The following is a 13345-nucleotide window of genomic DNA, read 5'->3' as shown; positions in this document are numbered from 1 at the left end:
CTATTAATAAATCACAAGGACAAACTCTAGACAGAGTAGGCATGTGCCTACCTGAACCCGTTTTTGCAGATGGTCAGTTATATGTTGCTTTCTCTCGAGTTTGAAGTGCGTGTGACATTCAAGTTGTAAATACTTCATCACAAGAGAAATTAGCTAATCACTCTGAAAGTGTTTTTACTCTTAATGTGGTATACAGGGAGATATTAGAATAAGTTTAATCAATTTATCAGTCATTGTTTTGTATCAATGTTGCTTTCATAACATGTTTTTGTTGTTTTTATATCATGCCTCTGTTGTTGTTATATCCTTTTGTTACTGTTTATTTATTAATAAATTTATATATTTTTTTCATATACATTTTACTAATTTCCTTTCATCTCTCACACTTCTATTATAGAGAAAGGGCAAATAGCAATATTAAAATATTTCCGCTATTAATTCCCTTTTAATGTGCACAAATATTGTTCACTGGGCCACTAGTAATTAATATAAATGGGTGGCTAGATGGCAAACTAAAATATGCTGGTGGCTCCCACCACAAAAAAAACAATTACAGAGAAACTATAGAAGCAAGCGTGAAGTGGATTTCAAAAACTAATAACAACAAAAAAAAAGAAAAAGAGAAAATTCTGGGGGGAAAAAATGGAAGTATGACCTAAATTGGCCTCAGACATTAGATAGGAAGTTAAATGATTGTAGCCTAGGGCTGGGATCAGCCAGAGAGAGAAGTAAAGTACAGATTTGTGGGAAGATTTTAAGTTCTAGCCTTGCCTTCTCCCCACAACCTCTTGAGATACACTTTGCTTGACTCTTCACTGTAGAAACAAGTGGAAACAGCGCACACAATTTCTCCAAGAGGTAAAGTCAGGGAGCTGCATGTGCCCTTCTAGTGTCGGTATTTGAGGAATAAAGGGGCTAACCGGACATCTACCCTCAAGTTTTAACTCTTCCACAACTTCCTTCCAAAGCCCTTGAGCTGAGGGATAACAACCTGAGAGGGCTGCCCTAACGCTCTCCCCCATGTAGCTTTTCCCTAAGGATTTAAAGTGAAACAGTGACTCAAGTTGTTGTCTGGTAAAATGTCAGCAAACCAGAGTGGCTTGTGGAGCTCCAACTTTCCTCACAGGCTGGCCCCTCTCCTCTTTTTAAATTCAACAGAACTGACAGATTGGTGCTTGGCCCTTTTCAACATGCACTTCTGGACCCTCAAAGAGTACAGCTCCTCAAAAGAAATCCAACAAACTGGACTATACATATGATCTGAAGCAGAATTACTAGATCTAATTTAAAAGAACTCAACGAATATACTAAAGATATCCTGCCATGGATTCCCACATGGTTCCTACACAATGGACTTCAGGGCATTATGCTAAGTTAAATAAGTCAGCAGATAAAGACAAATACTGTATGATATTACACCTGTGAAACTAAAAAGCTGAATTCACAGAAAAAGATTCTAAAATGTGCTTACCCGGGGCTGAAGTGGGAAAAGGGGGAAATTACAAGACGTTGGTAAATGGTACAAACTTCTAGTTATTAGATGAGTAAGTTCCAAGGATCTAATGTACAGCATGGAGATTATGGTTAATAATACTTTATTACATATTTGAAAGTTGCTGAAGTAGATCTTAAATGCTCTCACCACACAAAAAAGAAATGGTAATTATGTGGCATGAAAGAGGTGTTAGCTAATGCTATGGTGGTAATCATATTGCAAAACATAAATGCATCAAATCAACATACTGTGCACCTTAAACTTATACAATATTATACGTCAATTATATCTCAATAAAGCTGGGGAAGGGGGAAGGAAACAAGAATTAGATTGACATCAGATTTCTCAACTATAATACAGGTTGCGAGAAGATGATGGAATAATATTTTAAAGTATTTAGGTAAAAGAACTGTGAAGCTATAATTTAAAATGTACAGCCAAGTCAAGAGTTAATAAAAATATTTTCATGTATAAATGACCTTGAAAGTTTTGCCACACAAAGACCCATATTTGAGGGAAAATATCTAAATAGCTGATGAAAAGACTCTGAGAGATGTTGCATCAGATATGAAAATGAAGTCATTAAATAGTTTGGTGAAATGTTTTTAAAATAAAAAAGCAGCCAGAGCCAAAACCGGTTTGGCTCAGTGGATAGAGCGTCAGCCTGCAGACTGAAGGGTCCCAGGTTCGATTCCGGTCAAGGGAATGTACCCAGTGGGAGGTGTGCAGGAGGCAGCTGGTCAGTGTTTCTCTCTCATCGATGTTTCTAACTCTCTATCCCTCTCCCTTCCTCTCTGTAAAAAATCAATAAAAATATATTTAAAATAAAAGCAGCCAGAGGGAAAGGTTATGACCAAACAAAAGAAAAAGAAATGTGTATTACAGTGTCTAGAACTAGAATTCTGGACAACTTCAAGAAGGTGGGAGGGAGAGTTTAGACATAAAGGAGATATGAGAGCTTGCTAACTACTTCAGTGTTAAGTGGAAGACAGCTATAAATAAGTTTAAGAAATCATCATAGGCAGCAAAATCTTAGACATCTCTCGTAGAAATATGTTTGCTGATCCATCTCCTAGGGAAAGGGAAACTAAGGAGAAAATAAAAAGCTTCTGCACAGCAAAAGAAACCATCAACAAATGAAAAGGGAGCCTACTGCATGGGAGAACACATTTGCCAATGATATATCTGATAAGGGGTTAATCTACAAAGTATGTAAGGAACTCATAGAACTTACCAAAGGGAAGTTCACCAATTCAATTAAAAAATGGGCAGAGGATTTAAATAGACAATTCTCCAAAGTGGGCATAGAGATGGCCAAGAGACATATGAAAAAATGCTTAAAGTCACTAATTATCTGAGATGCAAATTAAAATCACACTAAGGTATCACCTTACACCTGTCAGAATGGCTAGCATCAACAAATCAACAAATGACAAGTGCTGGCAAGGATGTGGAGAAAAGGATCTCCTAGTACACTGCTGGTGGAAATGCAGACTGGTGCAGCCACTATGGAAAACAGTATGGAATTTCCTCAAAAAATTAAAAATGGAAGTTCATATCCTAAAAACCCTGAAACACCAATCAGAAAGAATATATGCACCCCTATGTTCACAGCAGCACCATTTACAATAGCTAAGATCTGGAAACAGCCCAAGTGCCCGTCATAAATGTAAAAGGTGTGGTACATTACAGTATGGAATGCTATGCAGCAGTAAAAAAAAGAAGGATTTCTTGCCCTTTGAGACAGCATGGAGGGACCTGGAGAGTATTATGCTAAGCGAAATAAGCCAGTCAGAGAAAAACAAGTATCACATGATCTCACTCTTATGTGGAACCTAATGAACAAAATAAACTGGTGAACAAAATAGATCCAGAGAACAGACTGATGAATCTCAGAGGGAAGGTAGGGGTGGGAGTGTCGGGGTAGGGAGAAATTAACCTGGGAATTTATATGTATACTAGAGGCCTGGTGCACAAAAATTTGTGCACTCAGGGGGGAGGGGAGGTCCCTCAGCCCGGCCTGTGCCCTCTCACAGTCTGGGTCCCCTCGGGAGATAATGACCTGCTAGCTTAGGCCTGCTCCCAGGTGGCAGAGGGCAGGCCCAATCCCTAGGTGTAGGCCCTGGTCGAGCTCAGAGCAGGGCTGACTGGGGAGCTGAGGCGCCACCCCCTGTCCGAACAGACTGATGAATCTCAGAGGGAAGGTAGGGGTGGGAGTGTCGGGGTAGGGAGAAATTAACCTGGGAATTTATATGTATACTAGAGGCCTGGTGCACAAAAATTTGTGCACTCAGGGGGGAGGGGAGGTCCCTCAGCCCGGCCTGTGCCCTCTCACAGTCTGGGTCCCCTCGGGAGATAATGACCTGCTAGCTTAGGCCTGCTCCCAGGTGGCAGAGGGCAGGCCCAATCCCTAGGTGTAGGCCCTGGTCGCGCTCAGAGCAGGGCTGACTGGGGAGCTGAGGCGCCACCCCCTGTCCTGCTCAGAGCAGGGCAGATCAGGAGGTTGCGATGCCACCCTCAGTCACGCTCAGGGTAGGGTCGATTGGCGGGTTGGGGCACCGCCCATATCACACTCAAGGCAGGGTCGATGGGGTGGTTGCGGCGCCACCCCCTGTCATGCACAGAGCAGGGCCGATCAGAGGGTTGAGGAGCTCCCCCTGTCACCCACACAGCAGGGCCGATCAGGGGGTTGGGGGGCCACCACTGACACACTCGGGGTAGGGCCAATGGGGAGGTTATGGCTCTACCCCATCACACACAGAGCAGGGACCGTGGAGAGGGGGGGGTTGGGGCGCCGCACCCTGTCACACACAGAGCAGGGCCGATCAGGGGGTTGGGGAGCTCCCCCCTATCAGGCACAGAGCAGGGCTGACCAGGGGGTTGGGGCAACTTCCTCTGTCACGAACAGAGCAGGGCGGGTAAGGAGGTTGTGGCCCCACCCCCTGTCACACACAGAGCCGCAGGGCGATCAGGGGGTTTGGGCGCTGCCCCCTGTCACACTGATCCCGGTGCTGGGAGGCATATTACCCTTTTACTATATAGGATAGAGGCCTGGTGCATGGGTGGGGCTGGCTGGTTTGACCTGAAGAGTGTCCTGGATCAGGGGGGCGGTTCCCACTGGGGTGCCTGGCCAGTCTGGTGAGGGGCTGAGGGCTGTTTTTAGGCCGACTGAAGCTCCCAACTGCTGCATATTTCTTTTTTATTATTATTATGGGCCAGCTTTAGCTCTGAGGCTCCAGCTTTGAGGCCTCTGCTGCTGAAAGAAGGTATCTGGTTTGTTTCGGTTCTATAATCGACACTCTGTATCAACTCCAGCTCTGCGATCCCAGGCTCACTGAAAGCTGGTTTCTGGGGTTCTGTTTAGCTTCTATATTTGTTACAATGTTTCTGAAACTGCAGGCTCAGAGGCCAGCAAGGCAGGCGGGGGACATTGGTTTCCTCCGTCACTGAAGCAAGCAAGCCTCATGTTAGTTTCAAGCTGCCTGGCTGCTGGCCACCATCTTGGCTGGCAGGAAATTTGCATATCTCGCTGATTAGCCCGTGGGAAGTGTAGCAGTCGTACGCCAATTACCATGTTTCTCTTTTATTAGATAGGATGTGCATAGCCCATGGACACAAACAACAGTGTAGTGAAATCCTGGGAGGGGCAGGTACAGGGTGGAGTGGGTAAATGGGGAAAAAAGTGGGGACATCTGTAATAATTTCAACAATAGAGATATTTTTTTAAAAAAATAAGCTTAAGAAATCAAGGATAGATAATTGTATGTATGAGTTTTAAATCAACAGAAACTACCATATTGAAAAAAAAATAGAATGTATAAGTTGAAACCAATAGAAGAAAGTGTAACCCATACAATGGAGAGAAACATAGGAGAAAAAATAACAAAAGGCATATGCTATTAAAATTATGAAATAATTTGGTAAAAATGAGTTTAATATCATAATAATTAAAGTAAATTTCAATATATAAACTTGCCCATTAGATAACAAAAACCTTTAGATTGGTTTAAAAACAAAATAAAAAACAAATGTTAAAAATACATAGCCAAAAGCAATATATAAAAGACTCATGGAAAGACATAAAATAAAAGATAGATGGAACATATATGAGCTAAAACAAAGCTAATGTTCAACAATGTAGAATATAAAGCTATATATATATATATACATATATATATATATGGCATTTTTTTTCTACTAATACTACTTTTTAGAGCAATTTTAGTTCACAGAAAAATTGAGGGAAAGATACAGAGATTTCCCATATATCACCTGCACCCATTCAAACATAGGCTCCTCCCCGCATTATCAACATCCCCCATCACATTGACACATCATACTCACCCAAAGTCCATAGTTTACATTAGAATTTACTCTTGGTGTTACAAATTCTATGGATTTGGAGACTTCTTCGATTCAGTGGCCTTTTAGATTTGATGAAATATAAAGAACTACAGATCAACACACACAAAAAAGGGCAAACAAAATTCAATTTTTAAGGGGCAAAATATTTGAACAGGAATTTCACAGAAAATATATGTGTGTGTGTGGGGGGGGGTGTTTAACTTTACTAGTAATTGGGAAAATACAAATTAAAGCTAAATGAAATACCAATTCACAATTACCAGAATGTCAAAAATTAAAGTTTTGACACTACCAAGTGCTAAAGTGAATGTAGAACTGCTAAAACCCATAAACTCTGCTGCCTGTAGTATAAATTTGTACAATTACTTTGGAGAAAATTTTGGCTTTATCTAAGTTAAGATGCACATTACCTATGATGCAACAATCCCAATCATAAATTCATACTCAACAGAAACTCTTGCACATGTGCACAGGTGATATGTGCAAAACACTTTCAAAGAGCATTGTTTGTAGAGGTAAAACCTAGAAACAACCCACCAGGATGGATAAAACAAATGTGGTGTCGCCTCACATGGACATTATGCATCAGTGAAAATGAATGAATTATAGCTACAACAATAAATGAGCTCATGACCATAATACTGAGCAAATAAAAGCAAGTTGCCGAATACATACAGTTTGACTCCATCCGCACTAATAAAAGATAAAGATGCAAATTGACCGTACCTTCGCTACATGTTAAGCCTTGCCCACCAGCCAATCAGAGTGACTATATGCAAATTAACCCAACCAGGATGGCGGCCGGCAGCCACAGAGCTGGAGCAAGCAGGAGGCTTGGTTGCCCCAATGATGGAGGAAGCCATGCTTCCCAGCCTGCCGCAGTGGCTCTGAGCTCCACACAAAGCAACAAAGTTTCAATTATAGAAGGTTAAATAAACCCCAGACACCTGCTTTCAGCTGGCTGTGGCCACGGAGCTGGAGTGAGCAGGAGGCTTTCCTCCCATCCACCCTGACCAGCTCTGAGCTCCTCTCAAGGCTACAAAGTTACAATTATAGAAGATAAATAAATCCCAGAATTAAAAAAAAAAGAAAAAAAGGAGAGGCTGGGAGCTTCCATTGCTGGAGGGGCTTGGCCATCCTGAAAACAGCCCTCAGCCCCTCACTCAGGCTGGCCAGGCACCCAAGCAGGAACCCCACCCTGATCCGGGACACCCTTCAGGGCAAACCAGCCAGCCCCCACCCGTGCACCAGGCCTGTATCCCATATAATAAAAGGGTAATATGCAAATTGACCCTAACAGCAGAACGACTGGGAATGACTGGTCACTATGACACACACTGACCACCAGGGGGCAAATGCTCAATGCAGGAGCTGCCCTCTGGTGGTCGAGGCACTTTCACAGGGGGGAGCTCTGCTCAGCCACAAACCAGGCTGAGGTCTGCCAGCACAGTGGTGGTGGTGGGAGCCCCTCCTGCCTCCTCAGCAGCACTAAGGATATCTGACTGCACCGTAGGTCTGCTCCCCTCTGGCAAGTGGACATCCCCTGAGGGCTGCCGGGCCGCCAGAGGGATGTCTTACTGCCAGCTTGGGCCTGATTCCCCAGAAAGCAGGCCTAAGCCAGCAGGTGGACATCCTCTGAGGGGTCCCAGACTGCAAGAGGGCATAGGCCGGGCTGAGGGACACCCCCCTCCCCACCCCCCCCAGTGCACAAATTTTTATGTATCGGGCCTCTAGTTTATAAATTATCCAAAACATGCAAAATTAAATAATACATCATTCAAACTGCAAATTCACTTTTTGAAGCCATAAAAAGGCAAGATGAGCATGAACACAAAAGTCAAAACATAGTGGTCATGCCTAAGGGCAGAGGGACTCCTCTTGGCCTCTGTTTGGAAAGAGAAGAATCTAGAAAGCAGTGCTTCTAGGTTTTAGAGGTAATTAAAATAGTCTTCTTTTAAAACAAGGCTGTGGGCCACTCCGGATCTCAGCGAGCCTCAGTCTGCTCCGCGTTTGGAACTGCCAGCACAGCTTCTTACAAGCTGGTGCTGATATGGCATGGTAAGAGCACGTGGAACCTGGAGAACCGCTTCAGCGACTGGTACAACGTGGCCCTGAGCTGGTTCTGGGCATGAGGAGGCAAAACGCAGCGGGCAATGGCTGCGAGATATCGGCTATGAGTTTGACATTTGCTTCACCTCAGTACAGAAGAGAGCAATTCGGCCCTCTGGATGGTGCTGGATACCATTGACCAAATGTGTCTGCCTGTAGTGAGGACGTGGCATCTCAATGAGTGGCACTGTGGGGGTCTGACTGGTCTTAACAAAGCAGAAACTGCTGCCAAGCATGGCGAGGCCCAGGTAAAGATCTGGAGGCGCTCTTACGATATCCCACCACCACCGATGGAGCTCGACCATCCCTTCTACAGCAACATCAGGAAGGATCGCAGGTACGCAGACCTCACTGAAGATCAGCTACCCTCCTGTGAGAGTCTGAAGAATGCTTTTGCCAGAGCTCTGCCCTTTGGGAATGAAGAAATAGTGCCTCAGATTAAGGAGGGGAAATGGGTACTGACTGCAGCCCATGGCAACAGCCTTCAGGGCATTGTCAAACATCTGGAAGGTCTTTCTGAAGAGGCTATCATGGAGCGGAACAGGCCGACTGGTACTCCCATTGTCTATGAATTAGACAAAAACTTGAAGTCCATCAAGCCCATGCAGTTCCTGGGGGATGAAGAGACCATGCCCAAAGCCACGGAGGCTGTGGCTGCCCCGGGCAAGGCCAAGAAGTGAAGGCGAGCAGACAGACGACTTTCCCAAGAACACCCTCCCTCCCATCCCATTCCTCTGCATCTCTCCTGTGGACATGTCACACTGACCACAACTGTAGGCATCTTAGGTTGTAGCTGCAGATGGGGACTGGTGGCTCCCAATTTTGTGTTAGCCATTTTGTCTCCTGCACCCACTCCCTTCATGCAATCTAGTCAGAATGGCCCTTCTGGGGCATGGGTCCTCAGTCTAAGCCAAGGGAGGCTCTTATCTAAGAGAGTCCAGAGGTAATAACTCTTGTTTTTCTGCTAATGTTTTGTTTATTACTAAGGACCTGTTTAAAAGTAGGGGGGTAAGGAGGAGCCATGTTAAGGTGTGAGCAGTGAGAGGCAAGAGAGCCTCTGTGTTCCTGAGAGCAGTCTTGTACTATTCTGCAGTCAGGTGAACTGACTGGGGGCTCTAGTCATTCCAGTAGAAGATGAGTGCCTGGTGATTCAAACAAACATTTCCTCCTTGACCCCAAAAAAGCTGGCTCCAGAAGATTGGGATCAATCCTGAATGTTTACGTGTTGCATTTACTTTTACAAAAGAAAAAGCATACTTATATAAAATAATACAAAACAAAAACGCTTCTGGGGTTTTTATGGCAGTTGAACTATTCCCACATGTGGTCATCACAAAATAAGCCATTCCTCACACCAAGGTGGGATGAGCTCCTTGACTTGTAGGAGTCATCCTGCTGTGTTTTAGAATCCCTCCCCGGCATTGGCATTATTGTCTCAAGGCAGTGAAATGTCTCTTGATCATGTCCAGGTGTGTCTTTTACTGTGTGAGTTCTGAATCATGTTTCAGTTGCTTGGCCCTGCCACGTGGGCCCAGTAAGCATTTTGAGCATAACTACTAAGTCTTTTTCAGATCAGTATAATAAAGGAATGGTGTGCAATAAAAATAAATAAAATAAATAAAAAATAAATAAAACAAGGCTGTGCATCCACCTGTGTTTCTTATCTTGTTTTTTTTTTTTTTACTCAACACATATTTTATAAATGTTTTTAGCACTTATTCCATATTTGATTTCTTACATTAAAAAATCAAGGTCTTCACATCTAACCAATTTTTCTACTAACACATTGCCCAATCCTGTGAAAATCAATTATAACTACATTTTATTCCCCAATATATCTGACAATGACTGAGTCACCAGGAAAAGTCTTAAGGCCAGTGTACTCTTTCAAAGAAGGTAGAAAGATCTAGTGCATACTCAAAATATTCGGTTAAAAAATAGTACATATAAAAATATTTTGGGTTTTTGTTTTGTTTTGTTTGTTTGTTTGTCTTTGCTAACTGGGATGCTTATGCATTATTTATCTAGAAAATTCACTTATGTGAAAAGATTTGAATACTCATGATGACAAGTGAATAAAGTGTTGTACTATACTATATTTAAAATAAAATAAATGTGAATAGGAGTTCTCATATTTTATTTCCATGCCCAGCAGAAAGCACCTCCAGTTATAGAGAAAACTGCTATAAAAAAAAAAGTAATAAGATTACTTACTAGCTCACTTAATAGCTCACTAACCCAGATTTCCTAATTCTATTCTCTCAGTCCTTCAACCAGTCCAACAGTCAACTTGTGACAACTATTTTTAGAAAGGAAATTTCCAGAAGCTTAAAGTCATGGAAAATTAAACTGTGAAGAGGTTTTAATGGTGTAATTGAGCACCTGCTTTGTACCAATCTCCATGAAGAAAGTTGGGGATGAAATACAAGGCAAAGCAGGGTCCTACACTTGTAAGCTTACAATCTACTAGGAGTCAGCCATTAATCAAAGAATCACTCAGACCAAACTTCAATTACACCGGAGGTAAGTGTTACATAATACTGCGTGAGTATAAAATAGATAGAAATGGCCTGGTCAGTGATGACTGAGCTAAGTTATGAAGAAAGAGTAGGTGATATCTAGGCACGTGTGTTGGGAGAAAGGAGGTATGGGAGGAGATGTGAAGAAAATTTCAGGCAAAGAAACCAGATAGTGCAAAGACTTTATAGCAGAAACTAGAGGCCCAGTGCACAAAATTTGTGCATGTGGGAGGGGGGTATCCCTCAGCCTGGCCTGAACCCTCTCCAATCTGGGACCCCTTGGGATCAGGCCTAAACCGGCAGTCAGATATCCCTCTCACAATCCAGGACTACTGGCTCCTAACCACTCACCTGCCTGCCTGTCTGCCTGATTGCCCCTAACAGCTTCTGCCTCCCAGCCTGATTGACCCCTAACCACTCCCCTGTTGGCCTGATTGATGCCTAACTGCTCCCCTGACAGCCTGATTGCCCCAACTGCCCTCCCCTGCAGGCCAGATCTTGCCCCCAACTTCCCTCCCCTGCCAGGCTGGTCACCCCTAACTTAGCAAATAAGTTAGCAAATAAGTTTATGTAATCCTTTGTTGCCATTTCATCCAACTGCCTTCCCCTGCCAGCCTGATCTCACCCCCAACTGCCCTCCCCTGCCAGCCTGATCACCCACAACTGCCCTCCCCTGCCAGCCATCTTGTGGTGACCATCTTGTGGCAGCCATCTTGTGGTGGCCATCTTGTGACAATGTGAGGGCGGCCATCTTTAGGTTGGCCATCTTGTGACGACATTGCAGTGGCCATCTTGTGATGACATTGCATGATGCCACCTAGGCTTTTATTTTATAGGATTGTATATGGTTTGTAGTCAATAATCACACTAAGAATAGATGTAAGGTAATACACACATACCTCAGAGTTATTGCCAGTTCAGTTACAGACCATGGCAATAAAGTGAACATTGCAATAAAGTGAGTCACACTAATTTTTTTGGTTTTTCATTGCACATAAAAATTATGTTTACTAGTACACTATACTGTAGTCTATTAAGTGTGCGTTATGTCTAAATAAAACAATGTACATACCTTAATTAAAAATACTTTTTTGGTAAAAGATATTAACCATCATCTGAGCCTTCATTGAGTCATAATCATTTTGCTGACAAAGGGTCTTGCCTCGATAATGGCTGCAGACTGATGAAGGTTGTGGTTTCTGAATGTGGGGGAGCACAGGAGACTTGGTTGGAAAGTTTGTAAGGAGGACATTCTGAAAAGAGAAGTGGGCTGAAGGCAGCCCACCCTGTTTATCAGAATTCCGACTTAGGGGAGTTTGGTCAAAGGCGGTCACTCCTAATTGTTTCTTGACCTTTCCAAACAAGGGTGTTTACCGGAATCCTTATGCTTAATCTTTAGGTGTCCTTGCTTAAAGGACACTGCAGGCACATGTGTCCCCCCAAGATTACTTACACTACTGATTGTATCTAAAAGATAAACTTTATCTCAAACTGCTGTTACAATAAAAGCCTGAAGGAGGCAGGTGATTGAGGTTGTCTGGTTCCTTTAGCCAGGCAGTCCCTTAGCCCTCTCTTTCACAGAGATCCTGTGTCAGAGTAATCATTCATCTGTCAGTCAGGGTCTGCTTGTCAGCCCCAGCAGCTGAAGGCTGGGGTGGCTGTAGCAGTTTCTTAAAGTAAGACAACAATGAATTTCGCCACACTGATTGACTCTTCCTTTCATGAATGATTTCTCTGTAGCATGCAATCCTGTTTGGTAGCATTTTATTCACAATAGAACTTCTTTCAAAATTGCTGTTGCTTTAGCAAATAAGTTTATGTAATCCTTTGTTGCCATTTCATCAGGAGTATATTCCATTTCAAGAAATCATTTTCTTTGCTCATCCATAAGTAGCAATTCAATCATTCAAGTTTTAACATGAGATTGCAGCAATTCAATCATATCTTCAGGCTCTACTTCTGATTCTAGTTCTCACTATTTCCACCAAATTTGCACGTACTTCCTCCACTGAAATCTTGAGCTCCTCAAACTAACCCATGAAGTTTGGAATCAACTTCTTTCAAACTCTTATTAATGTTAATATTTCGATCTGTCATTTGTTCTTTTTTATTTTTGATGTACAGTTTTTTAATCATTTTTTAAACTTTTCAATTGCCGTTGACATGTATTATTATATTAGTTTTAGGTGTACATACCAGTGATTAGACATTCCATCACTCACTAAATGCCACACCCATCTGACACCACACATAGTTATTAGAATATTATAGACTATATTCCCTATGCTGCACCTTATATCCCCATGACTATACTGTAAGTAACAATTTGTACTTCTTAATCCTTTCACCTTTTTCACCCATCCCCCCTCCCATCTGGTAACAGTCAAAATGGTCTCAGTATCTATGAGTTTATTTCTGTTCTGCAGGGCCTATTTTGTTTTCTAGATTCAATTGTTGATAGATATGTATTCATTGCTATTTTATTATTCATATTTTTATCTTTTTTTATTCTTAAAAAAGACACTTTAACATTTCATATAATACTGGTTTGATGGTGGTGAACTCCATTAGCTTTTTCTTGTCTGGGAAGCTCTTTATCTGTCCTTTCATTCTAAATAATATGGGTAGAGTAATCTTGGTTGTAGAAAATTGCTTTTTGTCACCTTGAATATTTATTTTTTTAAATACATTTTTATTGATTTCAGAGAGGAAGGAAGAGGGAGAGAGAAATGGAAACATCAACAATGAGAGAGAACCATTGATCAGCTGCCTTCTGCATATACCACAGTAGGGATCTAGCCTGCAACCTGGGCATATGTCCTGACCAGAAATTGAACTGTGACCTCCTGGTTCATAG

The 13345-nt window shown here is 42.6% G+C and overlaps 1 pseudogene; it reads left to right on the top strand.

Annotated features, from left to right (window-relative positions):
• Positions 1–9233, top strand: part of LOC102754311 — a 53736-nt pseudogene extending 44503 nt beyond the window's left edge.
• Positions 9234–13345: the final 4112 nt, after the last annotated feature.

This window comes from Myotis davidii, unplaced genomic scaffold (assembly GCF_000327345.1).
Source record: "Myotis davidii unplaced genomic scaffold, ASM32734v1 scaffold105, whole genome shotgun sequence".
NCBI lineage: Eukaryota > Metazoa > Chordata > Mammalia > Chiroptera > Vespertilionidae > Myotis > Myotis davidii.
Note: the sequence above shows the minus strand (reverse complement) of the source record. Positions and strands in the feature narration are given on the sequence as shown.